Genomic DNA, 25,217 nt, shown 5'->3' with positions numbered 1-25,217 from the left:
GTGGTGCTCAAACTCACGAGCCGCGAGAGCATGACCTAAGCCGAAGTCGGATGCTTTAACCGACTGAGCCACGCAGGTGCCCCTTCACAGGTGATTATAATGGGCAGACAGGATTGGGAACATTTGAGTCTGAGGATCGACATCGTAATTAGGCCCAAATAAACCATGGGGAACTTCACTAGACTTGAAATTCCAGGAAATGTCAGTCTGGCCTGCTTCTGCACACCTTGGCTATATGGGATGCGTCGGGACGGGTAGCGTTAGATGACCAGTTTATGCCAAATGGTTGCTGTTTGCACCTGTGTAGATGTACAGATTGTCAGCCTTGGGTCTGTCAGTACTTCTGGAGCAGTCTGGGTTTCCAGAGGAGTTAGGCCTTGCCTTGGTGTGTCTGAAAGGATTGAGTGACTTGGTCCATCAAGTGTTTGGGTTAAAATGTATTTCTCCAGCATCTTCTTGCAACTCTGCAAGGACCTGCATTTTGTTGTGTTTCTCCCTTTAGTGGGTGAGAGTGCAGGTATCTAGCTAGTACCCAGTAAGCCATCAAAGTCCTCAAAATTTGGCAGTCGTGTCTGAAAGAAACCAACTGAAGCTTAGGGGGGAGGAGTTGGGGAACGTAGATGTGGGAGAGACTTCCCCCAGCCGCACCCTGGTCTGGGCTTCCCTTCCTGGCCACAGGTCACTGTGACCCAGCTCTGCCTAGGACTGGGGCAGACTGGGGTGAGTGTGGGGGAGGGGAAGCTCCTGCTTGTTGGACCATAATGGCCACTTTCTCCCACCTCTGGGCCTTTGGGTGTGAGGTATGCACTGACTGTTCATGAGATGACACAACTTCTGTAAGCAGAGTGACCAACCATCCTGTTTTGCTTAGGACTGTCTGAGTTTTAGTGCTGGAAAGTCCAGCATCTCGGGAAATTCCTCACGCCAGGCAAATCAGGGCTGTCGGCCACCCCATGTGTAAGCTTAAATCTGAGTCCCTGCCCTCTACTTAGCTTTAATTCATCTGTAAAAGGGAGATGGTAATACAGGTTGTGGTGAGGGCTCAGTGCCAACACGGAGAGAACTCACTGTTCCAGGCCCAGGGCCCAAGGAATAGCTGGGGTTTTCTAGTCCTGTAGGATAGGCTGAGGAAACTGCGTAAAGGATATCTTATCACTTCCTATGACAAAATCAAACAAGAGCCCTAGGAACCCTTACAAAAGACCAAGGAGGTTTTAAGGATGAAAGAGCTCTTATCCCTTTAAGAGGAGCATGGAGGCTGTAACATTTGGAAGACGTCATCACAGAGGAGTAGAATCAGGACCCGCGAAGGTTGTAGGAAGGTGTTCGGGTAGCAAGACAGTGAGAAGCAGGAAAGCACGAATTACGTGTAGGGACTATTTCAGATTATATGGCTGGAACAAATAATTGTAGTAGCTGATGAAGTTAGAAGGGCACACTGGAGGCATTAAAGTCAAGGGAAAGGATTGCTTAATTTAGTGCACGATCGAGATTATTGAAGTTTTGTGTGTTTTTTCGTTTTTGGCAGTATGAGAATACAATAAGGAAAAGGAAGAATACAGAAGAAATAATTCTGAAAGAATTCATAGGCATTTTCTTTCAAGTCAAGACTGATTCCAAGAACAGGTGCTAAATATTTTCCAAGTGATTTTCAAAGTGGAAAGAAATGCCCTTGAGAAGCTGTCTTATTAAATATGTGCTTACAGATACTGGAAATCAAGGACACTCTATTCTCCTCCCTTTAGTAATCACTGGAAGGGCTTCCTCTCCCCAAAAAGCTATCAATTTATGAGGTGTCAGACAATCATTTCAATGGTATTCATTCCATTTCAGCTATGTGCCCAGGAGCACATAATGCAGGGAAGATAGAAAATGATGCATCAAAGGCACATCTCCTGCCCGCCAGCAACCCAGTGTGGTTGGGGGAAAAGACTGATCCACGCGTAGAAATTATCAAGTGGATCCTAGCAGAACAGTGTGTGACCAATCAAGTGATCCGTGCTTAGGTCTTACAGATCCAGGTAAATTCCAGTGCCGAGACCTAATGTTGCTCTTTTCTTCATTCCTCTGCTTCAGTCGTATCCCTAGCATTTGACCAAGCACATAAAATAGGATTCAAATTGCTCCCACAGTAAAAGGCTGTCTTTATTTTGATCACAAATACATAAACCACAAGATGCCTTTTAAAGTTCATCCCAGGGAACAATATAACACAGTCTATGAGCAATTCACCAGGATTTACAATCATCTTCTTATTTAAAAGCAGATCTACTCTAAGGAAAGTAAAAAACAGCTTTTTTTGTGGGAGGGATTCAAGTGAATTATTTGCTTTTTTTTTTTCTTTTTATAACTAAGTCAGGTGGCTAATTTGGAAAGTTTTGAAAGCTGGCTTCTTGCCAATCAACTTAAAAAAATTTAAAGGATATAAAACTCAGTTTACCTAAACTAAGAAAGAAGGAAATCTACTTTTCAAGCTAATTTTTGGAATAAGTTGAATCAGAGAAAGTTTTTAGAACTTTTTTTTTTTAGAACTTTTAAAAACATTTAAAACCCAAATCTTTAAGAAGACACTTCTAACGGTTCCTGATATTGGGAAAATTGAAAGGTTGTGCAAAGTGCTTCCATTTAATTATTGACAAATTTCATAAGGTCAGCCAAAGTATATGATCCTGTATTTGCCTTCAAGCAGTTTTCAATACAGACTTACATGCATTAAGATTAAATATCAGGCAGCCTTTAAGAAGTGCTCAATAATTGGAAAATAAAGTAAATATATTAAGATTTCTTGGTAGTGTTTTTAAATTAAAAAAACTTTTGTATATAGAGAGAGCATGTGAATGGGGGTGAGGGGAAGAGGGAGAGAGAGAATCTTTTTAAAAAATGTTCGTTTATTTGTTCTGAGAGAGAGAGAGACAGAGAGAGACAGAGAGAATTCACACGTGTGAGAGAGAGCGGGGTGAGGGGCCAGAAAGAGAGGACAGAGAGAATCCCAAGCACGCTGCACGCTGTCAGCACGGAGCTCAATGCAGGGCTCAATCCCACGAACTCGCGAGATCATGACCTGAGCCAATATCAAGAGTCAGACGCTCTATGGACTGAACCACCTAGGTGTCCTGGTAATGTTTTTTTTTTTTTTTTTTTTTTTTTTTTTTTAATTATTGAATTCAAATGGAACTTTAGATCTGACATATACCAGTCCTAAGTCATTACCATTCTATTTCTATTTTAGGGCAACTTAGTGAGAGTTAACAGAGACTGGTAGAGAGAGAAGCGCTTCTATAGGTATAATGAGTGTTAGGTATTCTATACTGAAAGAACTTGGCTGCATTTCAGTGAAGAAGTAAACCATGTTACTTGAACAGAGAAAGATTATATATATATGATCAGATTTTCAGAGACTGTTGAAACTACTCCACAATGTCAACAATACCATCAAACATCAAACATTTAGGCATCTTTATTGCCATCTTTCCTCATTCTTCACTGTTGGAAGAGGACTATTGGATATCAAGCCATCATTCTTCAGTCTCATTAAGTTTGGGAGAGTATATACCTGTTTGCCTGAGATACACCTGGTTTATCTGTAATATCCTGGTACCCTGTTTAGCATTTCATAGGAAATGAAATATTATCATTGTTAGTTGCCCTAAAATAAGCTGAAAGGTGTTAAGCAGACCTCCATTTTGTGCCTCTGGATACGTCCATGGTCTTGTTGAGAAATAGGTGACACCTATGAGCACTGTGTTGGCAATGTGACCAATATGTCCCTTTCAAGACAAGCATGCAGGGTGTTCAGAGATAAGAATGAAGAGTCCTGATGACTAGAGACCGTTAACTCCTTCCAGTTTTGCGTACCAGAAATATTTGGTGCCGCTGCCCCTTCAGGTCACCTGGAGCACTAGGCCGTTGTGCACAGGCCAATGCTTCAGCCTGGAGCGCTTGAAGCCATAGGTTTGACATTCAGTGGGATCAGTGGGAAATTATGGGTTAGATGCTCATGAAAGTTGTGCTGAAATAGAAGGGCACAGAGAGAAACAGTCTGACTGCTCTTACAGAGAGATTTCATTATTCATTTTATGCCATCAATCTACAAAGGTCTTAGTCTTGCCAAACTTTAGACAAGGATTAGAGTGAAGCTACTTTATATATGGAGTGCAGGTAATATCAGTAAGGTAGATGGGGAGGGAATTGGAGAGGAAGGAGGCCAGTAAAGGGTGCACAGTTAAGCCATTTTCCATAGTACATGACTAGAACTTAATTCTGCAGAGAAACGCTGGGAGTAGTACAAAACGCACATTTAGAATTATTCCACTGAGGGAGCACAGCACTGAGGGCATTTCTATGCCGACTCTGGAGAATTGTTAGTTGGGGTTGCAGCAAACCTTTTAGTCTGCAAAGACCTCAAAAAATGGAAGTAGACGTCTAGTAAAAATTAAATACTAAAAACTTTCTACTAAATTGGATAATGAGAGGCACCTGGGTGGCTCAGTTGGTTAAGCGTCCGACTTTGGCTGAGGTTATGATCTCACCGTTCCTGAGTCTGAGCCCCACATCAGGCTCTGTGCTGATAGCTCGGAGCCTGGAGCCTGCTTCAGATTCTGTGTCTCCCCCTCTCTCTCTGCTCCTCCCCCGCTCATCCTCTGTTTCTCTGTCTCTCTCAAAAATAAGTAAACATAAACAAACAAACAAACAAACAAATAAATAAATAAATAGAATAATGAATGGGTAATATTTGCTATTTACCTTGACCACCATAGTGGTACCCTTGACCACATGAAAAGCAGAAGACTGGGAAATGCAAATTAAAACAATAGTGAGGTGTCACTATATACCTGTTGGCATCTATATATCATGTAGAATGGCCAGACTTCAGAATATTGACAATGCCAAATGTCCAAGTGAGTGTGGAGCATCAGGGGCTCTCATTCGTTGCTGGTGGGAATGTGAAATGGCGCAGCCACTTTGGAAGGCTCGTTGGCAGTTTGTTATAGAACTAAACGTAATCCAGCAATCATGTTTCTTGGTATTTACCCAAAGGAGTTGAAAACTTATGTCCACACAAAAACCGGCAAATGGATGTATATAGGAGTTTTATTCATCCTTGCTCCAATTTAGAAGCAACCAAGATGTCCTTCACTAGGTGAATGGGTAAATAAACTAAATAAACTATATACATCTAGATATGGGCTATTATTCAGCAGTAAAAAGAAATGACCATCAAGCTATGAAAAGATGTGGTGGAACTTTAAGTGCGTATTACTGAGCAAAAGAAGCCAATCCAGTCTGAAAAGGCTACATAGTCTTTGATTCTGACTCTATGACATTTTGGAAAAGGCAAAACTATGAAGACAGTAAAAAGATCAGTGGTTACTGGGGATGGAGGAGGGAGAGGGATAAATAGATGGAGAACAGAAGGTTTTTAGGGCAGTGAAACTACTCTGCATTAAACCGTAATAGTGAATATACATCATTATACGTCTTCCCAACCCCTAGATTGTACAACACCAAGAGTGAGTCCTAATGTAAATATGGACTTTGGTAATGATGTGGCATGTAGGCTCATTGATTTGATCAGAGGTACCACTCTGGTGGGGGATGTTGATAATGGGGAGGCTGTGCATGTGTGGGGCAGAAGGCATATGGGAAATCTCTGTACCTGCTCAATTTGGCTGGAAACCTAAAACTACTCTAAACAATAAACTCTATTAAAACACACACACACATACACACACACACACACACACACACACACACACACAACAGAGGCACCTGACTAGCTCAATTGGAAGAGCATGCGACTCTTGATCTTGGGGTCGTGAGTTCAAGCCCCACGTTGGGTGTAGAGATTACTTAAATAAATAAAACCGAAAAAAAAACCTACAACAAAACCAGAAGACACTGGTTTACTGAAGGACCATTAGTAACTACTGCAAAAGTTTGTAGCTGTTAAAGACTCTGCCCAAAGGCAGTTGTTAAACATGTGCAGCTCTATGAGGTACATTGACTCACTCTGTGATGTGTGACTTTTCTGTAGATCACATGAGTCTTCTTCAAAATTAATTGTGCTCATTTTCAATTTCAAGTTTTCTTTTTTTTTTAAATTTTTTTTTTAACGTTTATTTATTTTTGAGACAGAGAGAGACACAGCATGAACGGGGGAGGGTCAGAGAGAGAGGGAGACACAGAATCTGAAACAGGCTCCAGGCTCTGACCCATCAGCACAGAGCCTGACACGGGGCTTGAACTCACGAACCGCGAGATCATGACCTGAGCCGAAGTCGGACGCTTAACTGACTGAGCCACCCAGGCGCCCCTCAATTTCAAGTTTTCTTGTGCACGTACAAGAGTGAAGCAATAGTTATCACAATGTCGGCTCCATTAGCAGAAAGCCATGTAGTTATATACGCCAATATTTTGTGAGTGTCCTCAGATGCTGTACCCAGTAATTCCAATAGTGAGTCACTTTTTTCCCCTCATTTATGGAATTAAAGTTGCTGTGACTTCATTTTGTTGCAAGTGATACAAATGACCTTGTTGCCAATGATACTGTAGGATTCAGTAACAAAGTTCAACATTGAAATAATGAACGTTAGAAGACCCATTGTTATCATACAAAAAGTAAGAAAATAACAAGTTTTGTAGCAAAGCTGATGTACACAAAACAAAATAAGGCACCAGTCTGTCAGGAGGCCCTTTCTCTTTCGATCGTGCCCATCCTCAATCAGACTGGAAGTGTTTGAATGTTCAAACATTGACTTTTAAGCCAACCTAAGTGTCTCCCAATAACATGAAACATTTTTATAAAAGCACTCTGAATCTTTTTGCATGTTATTATTCATAATCAGTTAAAAATATTTAAGCAAACAATTCAACAAACCTAACACCAAAACTTCAGCTTTTTAGCAAGTTTTAATAACTGAGAACAACCCTAACAAACAAGAAGTTTGAAAAGTCATCCTTCAAAAGCAAGAGCATAACCGAACGACTTAGTCAAATACAGCGGTTTCAGATTTTCATCTGGGAATTTTGTTTCAGCGGTTGGCAATATCTGAATTCTTGGGACGAATCCTGTGATGGAGATGTGTTTTTGGTAGGAAAAATTTATATATCAATTTATGCATATGGGACTGGAATGAAATGAAGAAGTCCTCATGTTTTGCTGCATTTAAAAGAATCAGAAACAGAAAAGGGGGAAAAAAAAGACGCAGAAGCAGAAGGTCTACTGCTGCTTGTGTTACTACCATGTACTACCATGGCTTGTGCTCATGCAGGATCCCAAGTGCTGGAAGCTTTGTCTTGTGCACCTGCTCAGACTTAGGCAAGCCCTGTGACCACTTGGTTATCACCACTTGGTTTAGATCTGTGGAAAAGTTGATGAGTAGGATGCACTGTGTGTCTGGGGCTCCCGGGGACCCTAATGTGGTATACCAACCTTACTTGACTCTCAGGATATTGTTAAATGTGTAGCTTTTTTTCTTATTTGCATCTATGGCGGTTTCTTCCTCTTCTGGCTGCTCTGTCAGACGTGGAATCATTAGTGGTTTTTGGATTTTCTTGGAAGAGCTTGTCACCCTGGCTTTTAGTTTGTTAGTTGATCCAGTGATTTTGTGTCTCTGATATAGTCTCTGTATTTTTGTTAAGTTTTTTGTTTTTTGTTTGTTTGTTTGTTTTTTGAGAGAGAGCAAGTGAGCAGGAGCGGGGGAGGGCAGAGAGAGAGAGAGAGAGGAAGAAAGAATCCCAAGCAGGCTCCATATTGGCAGTGTGATGCCTGAAGCAGGGCTCGAACTGATGAACTGTGAGATCATGACCTGAATCAGAAGTCCAGGTGCTTCTCAAAAAAGTATTCTTTGTGTATTACTCAGCTTGCTCTCATTGTTGGGGTGAGAATAACATTCACTTGTGACTTTGTATCTTAGGCGTTGACTAACTTTGATCTGTGGGCCAAATTCTGCCCTTCACCTGTTTCCATAAATACAGTTTTACTGAAACCCAGCCATGCTCGTTTTGTTTACATATTTTCTGTGACTAAAAATTGAGTCGTTATGACAGAGACCATATGGCCTGTAAAGCAAAAATTATTTACTATCTGGTCTTTTACAAGAAAAGTTGGCCAACACTTGTTCCACATCTTAAGTGGAAGCAGAATTCCCCTTGACACTATGAAAATTTTGCTGCATCCTGGAATGAAATTCCACGCTTTGAATGGGACTTACAGTGTCTATTGGTCAGAAGTGCAAATGTCTATTCTCTGTATTATACGTTAGTTTTTTTTTTTTTTTTTAAATCAGTGTACGTGTTTTGTGTTTGATTAACCAGAATCTCAGAACCAGATATTTGTTTGGCAAATATTAGGTATTATTCTTAAAAATGGCATTTACTACTAAAAATGATATGGACTGAATTTTGAGTCGTTTTTCTAAGGAGATTGCTTGCTTTGGATTAATCCATTTCTCCTTTATCTCCTAGAGGCCAAGGAATCCCTGATAAGGCCTTTGATAGAGGATATCAAGTTATTGGCAGAGGTTTTTTTGTTTTGTTTTGTTTTGTTTTGTTTTTTTGAGAGACAGAGGGTGAGAAAGAGCAAGCAGAGGGGGAACAGAGAGAGAGGGAGAGAGAGAGAATCTTAAGTGGGCTTCAACCCAGCGCGGACCTGACACTGGGCTCGATCTCATGACCCTCGGATCATGACCTGAGTGGAAATCAAGACTCAGATGCAGGTGCCCCCAGCATAAGATTTTATTTGTTTGTTGTTTGTTTTTTGTTTTGGTTTGTTTATTTAAAAAAAATTTTTTTTAATGTTTATTTTTGAGAGACACAGAGACAGAATGCGAGTGGGTTAGGGGCAGAGAGAGAGAGAGGGACACACAGAATCCGAAGCAGTCTGAGCTGTCAGCACAGACCCCAACGCGGGGCTCAAACTCTCCGACCTCGAGATCATGACCTGAGCCGAAGTCGGCCACTTAACTGACTGAGCCACCCAGGAGCCCCTAGTATGTTTATTTATTTATTTGTTTATTTAGAGATAGGGCATGAGGCAGGGGCAGAGAGAGGGAAAGAGAGATTCCAAGCTGACAGTGCAGAGCCCTATGCGGGGTTCGAACCTACAAACTGTGAGATCATGACCTGAGCCAAAATCAAGAGTCTGATGTTTATTTAACTCACTGAGCCACCCAGGCACCGCTGACATAATTTTGATAAAGGAAAAAAATAAATATAATTTACACACAGTTCATAATTTGCATGGATAATTTATATGACCATGTTATCTTTGACTTCTTTGACTGAATGTTTAGCCAACTCTATCAGCAAATGTAAATTTGTAACTCTTTTAGGCATCATTGTCAGGGAGATGGGAAACATAGTAATCAATATTTTCTGAGTTTTAGTTTTTCTAATTATAAACAAATGTATATGGAAAAGTACAAAATAAGTCAATCTTGATCATTTTTAACACTGTTTAATCTTCTTCTAAAGCTTTTTTTTTAAAAAAACACTAATTTTAACATTTTGTCAAATGTGTTTCTGCATCTGTTGAGATGATCATGATTTTTATTTTTCATGGGTTAATGTAGTGTATTGAACTGATTGATTTGTAGATGTTGAATCATCCCTGTATCCCTGGAATAAATCCCATTGATCACAGTGTGTGATCCTTTGAATATACTGTTGAATTTGGTTTGCTGATATTTTGTTGAAGATTTTTGCAGCTATGTTCATCAGGGATATCAGCCTATATTTTCTTTTCTTTTGGTGTTCTTATCTGGTTTTGGTATCAAGGTAATCCTGGCCTCATCAACTGAGTTTGGAAATGTTTCCTCCTCTTCTATTTTTTTGGAAGAGTTTGAGAAGGATTGGTACAAGTTACCAGTGAAGCCATCCAGTCCTAGACTTTGGTTTGTTATGAAGTTTTTGATTAATTCAGTCTCCTTACTAATATTTGGTCTAACTTTCCTATTTCTTCATGATACAATCTTGGCAGGCTGTAGGTTTCTAGGAATTCATCCATTTTTTTAGGTTGCCCAGTTTGTTGCTATATAATTGCTCATACTAGTCTCTTCTGATCTTTACATGATATTTTTGTGGTATCTGTTGCAGTGTCTCTTTTATTTCTGATTTTGAGTCCTCTTTTTTTTCTTGCTGAGTTTAGCTATAGGTTTGTCAATTTTGTGTTATCTTAAAAAAACAGCTCTTGGGGTGCCTGGGTGGCTTAGTCGGTTGAGCGTCCGACTTCGGCTCAGCTCATGATCTCACGGTCTGTGAGTTCGAGCCCCGCGTCGGGCTCTGTGCCGACAGCTCAGAGCCTGGAGCCTGTTCAGATTCTGTGTCTCCCTCTCTCTCTGACCCTCCCCTGTTCATGCTATGTATCTCTCTGTCTCAAAAAACTAAATAAACATTAAAAAAAATTAAAAAAACACAGCTCTTAGTTTCACTGATCTCTTCTATTGTCTTTTTAGGCTGTATTTCATTTATTTTCACTCTGATCTTTGTTACTTCCTTCCTTTTACCAAGTTTGGGCTTTGTTTGTTCTTCCTTTTCTAGTTCCTTGAGTTGCAAAGGTAGATTGTTTATTTGAGGTCTTTCTTGTTTCCTGATGTAGGCTTTTATCACTATGAACTTTATGCATGCATCAGTATGAATTTCCTACAGTTATTCTTAAATTCAGTGAATATTTGGACATAGAGGCAGTGTGAGAAGGTGGCTGTGCCTAGTGGTTTGTATGTGGGATGCTCCGGGCAGAGGAAATCCCCAGGAGCTAAGCTGTTGCTTGGCTTTCCTGGGGTCACAAGCAGCTTGACATTAGCTGGGGACCGGGACCCTCTTCCTCCCCTCCCACCAGAGGGCTTGTGGCTAGGTCTATGGGAGATCAGATATTTGTTCTCTGTTCTTGAGGACAAAGAGATTGTGATCTTGTTCTGTGGAACGTTCCTCCGCCCTTTCAAATGTATGATCATATTCTCAGCATTTGCTTTTACATTCAACCTCGAAACTTCCTGCCCAATTCTTAGTAAAGTTCTGCTGCCAGCGGCCTGCATGAGGCGGAATGCTGATTTAGCTCCTAGGCTGTGCTGAGCCACATTGCCATGGTAACCAGCAGTCAAACCTGGGAGAAGCAAGGCTGCAGAGGCACTGGAGTCATCACCAAACAACAAATCAAAGGGAAATGTCTCAGGGGAGATTTCTAATTATCACACATTTGTCCTTGCAGCCAAACCAGAGTGCAGAGGAAATGGCACCGTTGGCATTGGCACCTTTGGGCCACAAAATCATGGAAACTTTCTTGTTCTTCTGTGGGCGTTCCCTGGAGCCTCCTGCTGCCTTAAGGTCTATTGAAAACGATGTTTAGATTGACCTTTTCCTTAGAGTTGTCACCAAGTCCTTAGTAGTGATAACTATAATGCTCTACAGCTTAAGGTATTTTTGAAGGCAGCAAGGCACTTTTCTTTTTTATTTCACTTTTTTTTAAGCAAGGCAATTTTATAAAGCCTTATATCTGTGAGCCTGATAGCTAATAAACATCTGAGATTGTTCTCTGACATCTTGAAGAGATTGCCTCTGTTCCTTCCATACTTTTTTTCTTTTCCCCATCCTTTTTAATATAAGCCAATTTACTTCAGGAATCCTTAAGACCAGTAGAGTACAAACTGATCTGTTTGCATGTAAATGTATGCAAATCATGTTACAGTAAGACAGGCCTCCTAGAGTAACAATTGGTAACATCTATGTTTGCTCATGAAGAGAGTGTTCAAGGTTACAAAGCTATCACTAAAGATTTATAGTTTTCCAGGGAGATAGTTGTAGAAATCCTTTTCCTACTTTTAAATATGCTGAGACCAAAGGCTGTCCAAGCCTTGAGACAAGGGAGAGAGGTGATAAATGAAGACACAGCATCACGTGAATAAAATTCAAGTTGCCTTTGTTAAGACAGCAGCTTCGACCTTCTTGCAGTCAGCCTGGTCTGCAAAGGTGTCTGTGTTAGTAAGGTTCTTTAACGTATCTGTTCTGCATTAATTCATATTTCTGAATGGCATATGCTGGAGGCTGGCCTGAATCACCTTTGTTTTATTATAGGTGCATTTAAGGTCAACTACCACTAACTGCATTGTTAAATATTGATTTAGCCATTTGAATTAATGTAATTTTCAGTCCTTTCCCTACTTAATGTGTACTAGCAACCGCATGACCCAGCCAGACAGGAGATCAATATGTGGGGACTCAGTTTGTACCGAGGCTCGGTTCACCACTTTCTCCGCTTGCTAATTTCCTGTGGAAGCCAAAGTGTCCCGCTTAACCCGCCCCTTGGCTTGTCTACTTACTTCCTGCAGAACTTCCAAATGCTTTCGTCTCCTGTAGAAGTTTTCTGACCTACGTAGTGGTCATTGTTTCTTGGGGTTCTGAACCACAGGTTTCCCTTGTTCAGGAAAAACATCAAGAAAGCAAAAAACAAAACCCGCAACATTGTAACAGCAAGGTCAGAATGGCATGGATTTATAACATTGCAGGACCTAAAACAAGCCTTAGCATCGCTTTATTCGGCACTCTTATTTTATGGCTCACCAAACTGGGGGTCTAAAGGACTTTTCAAACCGCCAGCATCAGAATCAGAATCCTTATCTTCCAGATTTCTCTTTTCATTGTACTTATTGACCTCTAGTACATAGTATTTGTCTTTCTGTGAACTGGGGCAAAGTAAAGGAATTTTGTGACCACATTCATTAAAGACACCATGGCATCAGGCCAAAGAGAGCTCGGTGAAAAATGAAAAAGTTCATTTTAGCAGAGATCAAGTGGAGATGCTATCCCTAAAGAACGGCCATAGTGGGGGCGCCTGGGTGGCTCAGTCGGTTAAGCGTCCGACTTTGGCTCAGGTCATGATTTCACAGTCCGTGAGTTCGAGCCCCACATCAGGCTCTGTGCTGACAGCTCGGAGCCTGGAGCCTGCTTTGGATTCTGTGTCTTCCTCTCTCTCTGACCCTCCCCCGTGCATGCTCTGTCTCTCTCTGTCTCAAAAATAAATAAACGTTAAAAAAAAAAAACAAAGGAACAGCCATAGTGATACTGCCTTCTTTGGAACTTTTCCGTTTGGGTGTGTAAACTGGCTTGACTTGATATGAAGCTGATATATGTTCTTTTCCTGCCTAGCCTTCATTTAAGGTTAGAGGTGCTGGGGGCCATGTTTGCTACCTTATACAAAAAGCCTGCCTAAAAGAGCAGGAAGCATTCTGGGAAACAGAACCAAGAAATGGAGAGAGAGAGACCAGACCGTGGTGACATCAAGCATCTGGGTCCAGTCATGCGTGAAGCTAGTGATACCTCTCAAAATTTAGGTTACATAAAATCAATAAATTCCCTTCTTTTTTTTTTAATTTTTAAAAATCTTTATTTATTTTTGAGAGAGAGAGAGAGCAGGGGAGGAACAGAGAGAGAGGGAGACACAGAATCGGAAGCAGGTTGCAGGCTCTGAGCTGTCAGCACAGAGCCCAATGCGGGGCTCAAACCCGTGAACAGTGAGTTCATGACCTGAGCCGAAGTTGGATGCTCAACTGACTGAGCCACCCAGGTGCCCCAGTAAATCCCCTCATTTTCTTAAGTTGTCTTTTTGTTTGTTTTTTTTTTTTGTTTTTTGTTTTTTTTGTTTTTTGTTTTTTTTTGAAAACCACAACCAAGAGTGTCAACTTCCTGGCTAATACATAAGCTGAATTGGGTATTCAAGAAATACCTGGACCTTGATGGGTGTGGTATCCAACTTCTAAATTATAACAGAGTTCCACAGAAATGTCTTACAGCGTTTCTACTTGTGTTATAAAAGGTCAGGTGGTGGGTCTCTAGTAAACATTTGTATCTGACATCTCTCTCTCCCGTTTGTGTCTAGACAAACACAGACCTATAGCGTAAGCAGTGTAAACCGACATTTTATTTGCAAAGCGCTTGCCTAATGTCACTGCTTTCTAGTGTGTAATAACATCTTAGTAATTGTAGGCTATTTCCTTCACGTAAAAGCCACAGTCAATAAAGTTGCTTTTTGCCCCCCAAAACCTGCACTGAAAAAAAAAAAGTCCTTTCTATTCCCAAACTGAAATTGATTCTCTAGTAAGAGAGGAAAGCTCTGAGACTGAAATTGCAGACCTTTAGTCCTGGAAAAGTAACTTTAGAGATGGCCCAAGGCTCTCGGTTTGCAGGTGACATCAAAACTCAGAGGGTGTAGGCCATGTGGCTTCAGCTGCACAGCACGTTTCACCGTGGAGCTGACACTAACACTCACATCTTTGACCACACGCTTTCCCACCCTGCTCTGCGTTCCTCCGCCTAATGCACTTGCTAGTACCCCGCTTCTTGTTTGGCAGTGTGTGGGGCGATACTTTTTATTCCTGGCTGTCCAGGGTAAAAAACTTGTAATGTTTACAGGATATAGGACAGTACCGCTATTTACAGACAGCTCACAGACGCAGATTAGTTTGTGTGCACAATTGTCTAAGTGCACACAAAGGCATAGCGACACTCGTCCTGATGGAGCTCAGGCACGTAATTAGAAAATAGAAGTTTAAACCAGGCAAGAAGAATCAAATTAACTGGAACAAACACAATAAACAGAATCGAATCTTTGGTCTCAGCACCTGGTTTTACACAGTGGAACTCAGGGATCAATGACAAAACCCACCCAGCTTTTTGACGGCATCTCTACCTGCTAAAAAAGGTGTATAGGTAGCAGATTTGAGCGTCCCGTCTCTTTGGGTGGTTTTTATTCACATCACATAGACCTCCTTGCAAACACTCTACAGTTCCATGCAATTAAATGAGACCTCACTCGTTGACGTGAAGGGAGGTTTGGTATATCAATATATAATATATAATATATAATATATAATATATAATATATAATATATAATATATAATATATAATATATAATATATAATATATAATAATATATAATATATAATATATAATAATATATAATATATAATAATATATAATATATAATAATATATAATATAATATATAATATATAATAATATATAATATAATGTATAATAATATATAATATATAATAATATATAATATATAATATATATGTAATAGAAATGGATGCTTTTTGCCTCTTTTTATGTATTGACTGTAGTTGATACAGAGCAAAATCCTCTAAGAACTAAAGCATCAAAATTATAAAATGTCTGGATGTGAAGTTCATAAAGCTGAAACTACTTTTTTCTTAAACAAAGGCAGATGCTTTGTGTAGATGGATATCTCTTTTCTGTGTTCTAGGCATTTACTTTCATTTTTGAAACTCTTTTAAGTGCTACATGAGGCACCTGGCCCTGGAGTGAAAAGAGATTAAAAACACCTTGGGGAATCTTAATTCCTTCTAAATCACTTTTTCCTCCTTAAAAAAAAAAAAAAAAAAAAAAAAAAAAAAAGGAGTTGGTCTCGAATGAAATATGGAACCTTATCTACCTTATGAATAATCTCCTCTCTTTTCTCCTCTCTGCCCCAGAGTTCCAGGGCTTGGAGATAGATAGGGGGTGATTAAAAATTCTCATCCTGCCTATGTGCCTTGTGCCCTCTCCTTTGTCATTTTGCAGTTGGGTATCAAAGCGGTAGCATCTATGTTCTTTGAAGACTAAGCAGTTTGGACATGCAATTTAGATGAAAAACAATTACTCTGTGTTAGCTTGCTTTTGGCAAGAGTGTATTAAGGCTCATCTCATTGATGGGAAACAAAAGCTCCCCTTCATCTTCATGAATTTCAAATGAGAGAGAGAGAGAGAGAGGAAGAAAAGGGAACAGTGAGTTTTCTGGCAGGAGCTTTTCTGCATAACCTTTCTCTGACGAGTTGGAGTTGGCGGCTTTCTTTCTAGAACACCTTTAGCCCTGGCTTGGATAATAATGCATTTCTTGCCCTTGCACAGATGGTGCAAATGATCATTCGCTTCAACTGGTGGGAGCCTTTGAAACATACAAAGAAGACTAAACTGTTGAAGGGCAAGCTGTGGCTTTTTTTTTTTTTTTAATTTAGAAAGGGAAGAAAATTAATGGACACCTTGCATCGATACCTTTTGTTACAGTAGTGTTTCATTTTGAAAACACAAGCAAACAAAAGGCATGCTTGTGAATTAGCTATGTTTAAAGTTGTATCAGGGGCCTTTGGAGGGGCTCAGTTGGTTAAGGTACCCTTTGGCTCAGGTCACAATCTCACGGTTCATGAGTTCAAGGCCTGTGTCAGGCTCTGTGCTAACGACAGCTTGGAACCTGCTTCGGATTCTGTGTCTGCCTCTCCCCTGCTTCCTCTCTCTCTCTCTCAAAAATAACACTAGGGACAAAACACTAGGGACAAAAAACAGTAGGGGCCCTTAAAAAACACCATGTTATCTTTAAGGGCCCAGTTTGAAAATATTAGTTCAGAGAGTTGCATTGGATCTTCAACTTCTGAATAATGATGTGTTGGCACATTGCTTGTGGTACTTGTGGTCCCAGAATGAAAGCCCAACAGGCTTTGTGTGTGTTTGTAGGAATGTGTGTTAAGGAGAAACAGAGCTGGTTTCATGGGAAAGCGACCTGTGTGGTACCCTGAGTCTTGTGCTTAGAAGGTTAAGTGTCAGTCGGTTAACCATCCCAACGCTTGATTTAGGCTCAGGTCATGATCCCATGGTTCATGGGTTTGAGCCCTACATCACCCTCTGTGCAGAGCATGGAGCATGCCTGGGATTTTCTCCCTCTGCCCCTCTCTCCTACTCATGCTCTCTCTCTCTCTCTCTCAAAAAAAGTGTGCATATGTATATATGTATATATATATGTGTATATATATACATATATATGTGTATATATATGTGTGTATATATACACATATATATGTGTGTGTGTATATATATATATATTATATATATATATATATATAATATATATATATATATAAAACCTTCAGGGATGGTGTGAGTATTAAATAAACATAAAGTGATTAAAACAGTTCATGGCATGTGGTGCAGGTTTTTAAAAAAAATTATTGTTATAACTGTATACATTTAGTTATTTAGAGTGGCTATTATTCTTTAAAAAATTTTTTTTTAACATTTGTTCATTTTTGAGAGGCAGAGAGAGACAGAGCATGAGTGGGGGAGGGACAGAGAGAGAGGGAGACACAGAATCTGAAGCAGGCTCCAGACTCTGAGCTGTCAGCACAGAGCCAGATGTGGGGCTCAAACTCATGAGCCGTGAGACTGTGACCTGAGCCAAAGTCAGATGCTTAACCGACTGAGCCACCCAGGCACCCCTCTACCTTCTTATATGGCCTGAACTCACTGTTCAAAGCCCATGTTCAAATGAGATTTCCTAAGTGCATGTAGAAAAGAAAGCAATCAGAAAAGTATAAACTAGCTTTACTTAATTTTTTTGGATACTTCTTTTTATCATTTTTTTAATGTTTATTTTTGAGAGAGAGAGGAAGATAGGGAGAGTGTGAACAGGGGAGGGCAGAGAGAGAGAGGGAGATGCAGAATCTGAGGCAGGCTCCAGGCTCTGAGCTGTGAGCACAGAGCCTGACTCGGGGCTCGAACCCATGAACCTTGAGATCACGACCTGAGCTGAAGTCAGACGCTCAACCAAGTGAGCCACCCAGGTGCCCCTAGGATATTTCTTAATAAAATATGTATAAAGTCTGTGTCTTCCTACCCAATGGGCTTAGAGTTATATCTGTGTAGGGTATAGACACAAATTTTTTCTGCCTCTGAATCTGAATGTCTCCCTTCGTATAATGCAGTCTCCCAAATGTCTGCGTAGCCAGTGTCAACCCCTAGCCCATATTATAGGAATATGTTACAATTTTAAAAGGTAAAAAGAAAGTACTTAAATTCATCTGAAACCCACCACAACATAATAATATAAAGGTTTTCCGTTTATGGTGCATTTTGTTCACTCCTAAATAGTATGCCTGTGAGTTGTAACCCTTCTGTCACGGATCTCCCTCGGAGGAAGTCCTGCCTCCTGGTTAACATCACAGCTGTGACACGGGGACCTTTGCTTTTCTTTCTGTGAATGAGATCCTCCTGGGTGTTTGTTGGGGGTGTTTATGCATTCCTCCCACAATTTTAAAATTTGGTAGCTTAACACATCACAAAAACAAACTGTGAGCATCTCCAGCAAACCAGTTTTGTGGAGTTTTCAACATTCTCCGGTTCAAATATTGAGACAGACACACGTGCTGTCTTCAGCGGTGGCGTTGTTCATTAGGGTTTTCTAAGCCATTGAAAACATTTTCCATTGGGTGCTGAGTCACTGTATGGACTGCCTCTCTGAGAAAAATCCTAAATTTCTTCCAAGTGTGGGGTTTTGATGAGGGGGCAGGCTTATATAGGTCCCATAAAAAAAAATCTGAAGGGGGGAGGTGTGATAGAAAGTAGCCAGGTAGTTCGTTGAGATCTGCCAGTACGTTTTCTGAAAAAGACATCAAGGCTGAACCGTTACCCGTTTGAAATAAAATCACGCAGAAAGAAAGTACAATGCAAAATAATGAAATTGTCCTAAGTTAGGGCGAAATTTCATAACATAAAATAGAAACCATGTATATATTTTATACAAAAGGATCAATAACTCACATTTTCTGAGGGCAGCTATGGAATAAAATGAACATTAGTATTAATAACTTTCCATTATTAAAATTTCAAATTTTATATTGTACTTTATAAAATTACCTTATGTATAGATCTATAGACCCGCGCCTCTCTAAACATTGCTGCATAGATCTCCTAAATGTATTTTTCTGCCTTCCAAGGTCCATGCATTTTCAAAATAAATCATTGAAGGGAGTCAAGTGATTGGTATGCTGATTATATTAACAGAGGGGAACTTGTATCAATGTTAGAAAATATATCACCTCTCTTTCATACACTTCTCTTCCTGGAAATTCCCATTAAAGTAAGAGAAAGGAATCCAAAATAAAAGAGATTTATACTAACATGGTTTTAACTTTAATATGGTAGGTGGTTACAGTGGTAAAGGGGAACACTTAGCCTAAGACTTTGCTTTCTGTTCCTCAGTTCTTTTAAGTTATTTATTTATTTAATGTTTATTTACTTATTTTGAGAGAGAAAGCATGAGCAGGGGAGGGGCAGATAGAGAGTGGGGGAGAGAGAATCCCCAGCAGGCTCCATGCTGTCACCACAGAGCCCCACTCGGGGCTCAAATTCACAAATTGTGAGATCATGACCTGAGCTGAAAGCAAGAGTCGTACGCTTAATGAACTGAGCTACCCGGGCGCCCCTGAAGTTACTCATTTTTAAATTAACTTTGTCATTTTTGCCATGAGTTTGATATTACTTGTTATATAGTTTTATCACTTTTTAAATGAGATATAATTGACATGTAACATTATATTCATTTCCAGGTGTACAACTTAATGAGTTGATATCTGTATATCTGATGAAACGATCACTGCAACAAGTCTAGTTAGCATCCTCATCACACCTTATTGTGGCTTTTAAAAATGAAGATGTAAGCAGTACTGAGTGATTTGCATTAGGGTGGGCGCCGTTGATTAGCATTTGGGAGGAACGTGATTTAGAAGAAAGAGCTCAGCTTCACAGTCAGAAAAATGTAAGTTTGGGGCCAGCAAACATTCTTCATGTGCCGTCACATGGTTCTAGGGCAAGTGTATAAAATTCTTTGACCTAGTTTCTTGATGAGGAAAGGTTGTTGTTAAGATTACCTCCAATACACAAATCACCGGGTACCCTGGATAGAATGACTCAGTAGACCGAAGCTGACAGTATCAGTTACAGACAGGTTTGTGCTGACCCCTCTGGACTTCTACTGCACACAGTGTGCATAAAGTCAGAGAGTACCCAAAAGCTTATAAGTTATACTTTGCCTCCTTCCTACAAAGTGCATTTTGAAAAACCACGGTAACATAAATCCATAACTCACGGAATGAAGTTGTGTTCACTAGTAGCCTTTGACCTTTCTTTGGTTTTGCTTATAGCAGAAAATAATGGCTTTATTATTTTTTTTTTTGCCTTTGGAATATAGCGTGATGGCAAAAATTAGTAGCTGTCTTTACCAATCTATGTGGATGTTGAACTGCCTTTTTAAAAGAAGGCTGGTGTCCACTTATATTTATTATTATATATGTGTGTACACATATACATATATATCTATATATATGTAAAATATTTGAAACCTAGACTTTGACTTAAATGAGCAGAACTTTTAATGCTGTTGTTTTTAAATGCTATGTTTTCTTGTTGGTAGACAAATCAGAGAATTTCTGTGCACGTAGAAATTAGAAAATAATATGGCTCCCCCCTGCCCCAACTTAAAAGCAGTTCAGAGATCTCTTATTTTAAATTTGTTTTTTTTTAACGCTTATTTATTTTTGAGACAGAGAGAGACAGAGCATGAATGGGGGAGGGTCAGAGAGAGAGAGGGAGACACAGAATCTGAAACAGGCTCCAGGCTCTGAGCTGTCAGCACAGAGCCCGACGCGGGGCTCGAACTCATGAACTGAGAGATCATGACCTGAGCCGAAGTCAGACGCTTAACCGACTGAGCCACGCAGGCGCCCCAGAGATCTCTTATTTTAGAATATCCTAAGTTTCTATGTAAAAGCTACGGGTTGTAATGGAGATCAGACTTTTGTATGTGTAACAGGTTGTCAGCTCTAATTAAACAAAATGCCCAGAGCTTCCCAGCTGAACATATATGACAATGAACCAGTGATCAAAAAATTGTTGTTGAATGGAACAATACCAATAAGCGACATCTGTGATTGCTCAGAACCTCATATGGTTCTGGCATGCATCTACTTTTCTATAAATCTTGAGCTTCAAAGAGGCTGAAAATTCTTTTTGTATTGATTTTTTGTGGTTGATTTTGTTGAATAAAGCTAATGTGTGCAGTTGTTGAGAGCGAATATAGGAGGGGCATTGGAAACATGTGGCATTTGTCTCATTTCCAGGACAATAGACTAATACCTCTGAAAAGAAAAGTGATTCAGAATATGATATAGAACATATGCTAGAGTGGATCACCAAGTCCTGAATTCATCTTGAGCATGAAATGTTAGTACCTCTGAGAATATTCCCTGGAAATCCAGAAACGTCGTCTGGTTCTGACACGTTTCTTTTTCTTTCAATAAACATCAGATCTGGGCTGGTGCTAGCGTTAAGCCCTCGGGTGGCTGGAATGAAGCTGCCATCCGGAGAAATTCCACTATTTATCATACCAGCTTCACGGGTGACTTAAATAGTCCTCCCCCAACATTTTGACACAATGCAATTATTTTGCTTTAGATAGTCAGCATTGGTTTGTTTGAAAAGGTTGTTGCTAAAAGTACCATCTTCAGATAAATGTGCTCAGATTTGTATTTTAGATGTATTTCACAGCTACGCTTTTATAAATAGGTTGGAAATAGCTAGATACTGATTTATGGTTGACAGCTAGTTTTAGTGGTGTTCAGAATTTCTGCAAGGATACTTTGACTTGTTCCCTTGAGTCTTTACAGCTCATGAAAACTCCAAACAGTTTTGAAGACAAGAGGAAGAGAAAATATTTAACACAATATGTTCAAACCTCAGTGGGTCATCTTGTTCCAGATTTTCCAAACCAGCTTAAGTGTCATACAGTTTTTCCGCAATTGTTTATTTGAACATTTATTGCAATAGTTTCGGTGTGATCAGTGGATAACAGAAGGCCCACTTGGTGCCCGATTTAGACCTGGGAATGCCTAGGGCACGTGCTCTTTACGCCTTGTGTTTGTGTCATTTTTCCTGTTGGTTAAGAACATGGATTCTGGAGTCTGTGTCTCCCAAATGGGCTCTGGAGGAAATGTTGCCCAAGTTAGTAACTTCTTTTGTTTCGGTTTCTTTGTCTGTATGAATATGGAGGCTGATAGTACCTACTTCTTAGGGAGGTATGGGTGTTAAGTAAATTAGTGCACCTAAAGATTTTTGAAATGATTGAATTATAGGGCATCTGTGATAAATATTATCTTCTATTACATGTATATGTATGTGTATGTGAATATATGTATACCCACACGTGTATGTGTGTATGTGTTCATAACAATATGTAGTGGAAATAGACATTGATAAATCTAAAATAATTAGTGTTCCTTCTTATATCTTATTCCTATTCCCATCATCGGTTGTGTGGAAATTGCTGTATCACCAAATATGTGTTGAATAACATAAAATACTAAACTAGTCCCTTTATCAAAGATATAAAGACAATGCATGAAGCTGGATGCTTTCAAGATTTTTCACTTACCCCTTTTCCTTCATTTTATCCTCAAATATTTTAACATATTTTGTAAGTCTCGAGAGCATTTAAGTTACTTGAATGATCCATCCAGAATCTTCCAGATGTGTTTATATAATTCATGATGTGTGGGCATTTCTCTGTGGCGGTTCTACGTGGATATCAGGTTTGAGCAAAAGGCACAATAAAGGATTTAATCCAACATTTCTATTTATTTCCCTTATGAAGAGAGTGGTCTTCCTACTACCTGGTAACTTTTGCCTCTTCAAGCAGGGTTTCTTGGTGCCTCCAATAAATGATACTTTCCCACCATTCCTTCACATGCTCTGCTGTTTGCACAATCTCCCCAAGGTTCTTGTGTTTCTCTTTGTCAGCCTCTGTGTTAGAGTATGGTCACAGACATGGTGTGGGTAAAAGGCAAAGAGGACATCCATGCTGGAAATTCGGGGAGCCTTTTCCTCCCAAAGATGAAAAATGTTCTGGACTCCCTCTCTGCCTCTAAACCCGAAGATGGTGCGTGTCACTTGACTTTGCTCTGTCAGTGCTCAGCACAGAGCAGTAACTACTCTTCCTGTTTTACGTTTTTCATTTTAAAGATCCAATTAACGTCTCTTGAATATTGCAGTGGGCCTGCTGACCTAATAATTCTTTCATCCCTGATTTCCATCATTATCTCTGCTTGAAGTTACCTCACACGCACACCTCGGCCAGAGAATACGTGTGAAGGACAGACAGTCCCCTCTTACGGGAAAGGCTCATCTCATCTGAGAGCCGAGTCTCAAGTGCATAACGAATGCTATTTTCTCATTTTCGGGGGCATTTGTCAGACATGTTATTTTAGGTTTAGATGTGGTATCACCGACTGCAATAGCATGGCTGTTTTAGTCTTCAGAAATTCTGAGACAGGCACTGCCTGGGGGTGTCTAGGAACGTTCATCACTCATTGAGACTCCAGGTTCAGAAGTCCCGAACCTTTTCTCTCCAGGTCTGTTCCTTTGTCACTTTCTGTGACTCCCAACACCAGTCAGTGGTTTGCAGTGTGTTCTTTCTGATACAGAACCGTCACATCTCTGAGAAATATACAGTTCCTCATTCTCAGGGATTCAGCCAGTGAGAGCAAGTGTCAGTTTCCTGATGATGTCTGAAAGGATGACTTTCTGGGGGTGCCTGGGTGGTTCAGCCGGTTAAGCGTCTGACTTCGGCTCAGGTCATGATCTCGCGGTCCGTGAGTTCGAGCCCCGTGTCGGGCTCTGTGCTGACGGCTCAGAGCCTGGAGCCTGCTTCCGATTCTGTGTCTCCCTCTCTCTCTGCCCCTCCCCTGTTCATGCTCTGTCTCTCTGTGTCTCAAAAATAAATAAACGTTAAAAACATTAAAAAAACAAAAAGGTTGACTTTCTGGACTCCATTCCTGGGAGGCAGACTGCTGGTAAAATAAAGAACAGAGTAGACTAATAAGAATGACTATTTACAACTATTAATAAAACAATAAGAATAATGACTATTAACAACCCTTATTGAGAATCTGCTTTGTGCCAGACACTGTTGCAAGTGTTTTATGTATCGTAGGTCTGTTGAGTACAAAATAGCACAATAGCCCTGCAAGGTAGGTGTTATTTCTCCCACTAGGTAGGCTGAAGCCCAAAGGGTGGGAGATTCTTGCTTAACATGACCTACTACTAAAGAGAGAGGCAAAGTCTCCTGGTGACTGAATCTTTTTTTCTTCTCCCTGCAGAGAAGCTTCGCTGCTGAGATGCTCCGGTGAGTTTCGAATTTCTGGCACAGTGTGTTTTTGGGAGGAATTGCCCACTGATGGAGATGCCAAAGGGAGGGTCAGCACACTGTGAGATGGAATGAGACTTTCTGTGTCTCAGCCGGCTGGGGTCATCTGTGGGTGTGCAGTCCAAGGGGAAGATGTGAAGTGATTGCCACGCAAGGCCAACCAGGCTTCCTGCTTTCTCCACAGTCTGCTCATCAGGGGGCCTCATTTAATTTGTTGGGGTTTTCTTTTAGTAGTAAAATATACATAACTTCATAGTTATCATTTTAGCCGTTTGTAAGTGTACAATTCTGTGACATGAAATACATTTACAGTGTTGTGTAACCGTCCTATACTCAAAACTTTTTCATCATCCTTAACCAAAACTCTGTATCCATTAAGCAGTGGTTCTCAGTTCCCCCTCTACCCTGCCCTCCCCTCCCCTGTAACCTCTGTTCTTCTTTCCAACTCCATGACTTTGCCTATCCTCAGTATTTCAGATATACGTGGAATCATACTGTGTTTACCCTTTGGGTCTGGTCTCTCTAAGCGTGCTCTCAAGGTCCCTCCATATGCTTGCGTATATAAAAATTTAATTCCTTTTTATGGCTGAATAATATTCCGCTGTGTGTATATATCACAGTTTATTTATCCCTTCATCTGTTGATGGGCCTGGGAGGAAGTAATTGAATGATTTCCTCTCCCAATTCCTCAAGGAACCTCATGCCATACACTGCATACCCAGTGTTTTGTTTTGGAGAGTACGGAGTGCTTCATGGTGTCTTAGTCAGTTTGGGCTGCTGTTGCAAAATACCATAGACTGGGTGGCTTGTAAACCACAGAAATTTATATCTATGTGGTTCTGGAAGTCTGTGACCACAGTGCCAGCACTCTCGGGGTCTGGTGAGAGCCTTCTTCTGAGTTGGATGCTACTGACTTATAGCCACACAGAGCGGAGAGCAGAGAGAGAGGAAGCAGGCTCTCTTGTGTCTCTTCTCATAGGGACATTAATCCTACACATGATGGCTTCACCTTCATGACCTAATTACGTCCTAAAGGCCCACCTCCTAATACCATAACATTAGGGGTTAGGATTTCAACATATGAATTTGGGGGGGGGCACAAACATTTGGTTCATAACAATGAGATCCTTCAGGTTGGGCCATATAAAGACTGGCAGTTTATAATCAGTTTCTTTCTTTCTTTCTTTCTTTCTTTCTT

Source organism: Panthera tigris, chromosome A1 (assembly GCF_018350195.1).
Source record: "Panthera tigris isolate Pti1 chromosome A1, P.tigris_Pti1_mat1.1, whole genome shotgun sequence".
Classification (NCBI taxonomy): Eukaryota; Metazoa; Chordata; class Mammalia; order Carnivora; family Felidae; genus Panthera; species Panthera tigris.
This window is presented reverse-complemented; position numbering follows the sequence as displayed.